Here is a 631-nt window from a genome sequence, read left to right as displayed (position 1 = left end):
AAGCAGAAGCAGAAAGTAGAAAACGAAGCAGAAGATGCAGAAGCAGATGATGCAGAAGCACTCAAGCAGAAGCAGAAAGTAGAAAATGAAGCAGAAGATGCAGAAGCAGAAGAACTCAAGCAAACCCATAAGAAGTAGAAGACGAAGCAGAAACTGAGATTAAAGCAAGAAGCAGAAGCGGCGAGGTAGCGAGGAGCAACGGCGAGGAGCAGCGGCGAGGCAGCGAGAAGCAGTGGCGAGAACGCGGCGGTGAGGAGCAGCGGTGTAGAAGCAGAAGCAGAAGCAGAACGAAGCAGAAGATGCAGAAGCAGATGATGCAGAAGCACTCAAGCAGAAGCAGAAAGTAGAAAATGAAGCAGAAGATGCAGAAGCAGAAGAACTCAAGCAAACCCATAAGAAGTAGAAGACGAAGCAGAAGAAGCAGAAAAAGCAAGAAGCAGAAGCGGCGAGGTAGCGAGGAGCAACGGCGAGGAGCAGCGGCGAGGCAGCGAGAAGCAGTGGCGAGAACGCGGCGGTGAGGAGCAGCGGTGTAGAAGCAGAAGCTCTCTCCCTGGCTCGCGACGGCGACGGCAGCTCCAAGCTTCGCCGGCACCGTCCCCCTCCCCCCTCTCCCTTTCCCCTTTTCCTCCCC

The sequence above is a fragment of the Arachis ipaensis genome, chromosome B10 (genome assembly GCF_000816755.2).
Source record: "Arachis ipaensis cultivar K30076 chromosome B10, Araip1.1, whole genome shotgun sequence".
In the NCBI taxonomy this organism is placed as follows: domain Eukaryota; kingdom Viridiplantae; phylum Streptophyta; class Magnoliopsida; order Fabales; family Fabaceae; genus Arachis; species Arachis ipaensis.
Note: the sequence above shows the minus strand (reverse complement) of the source record.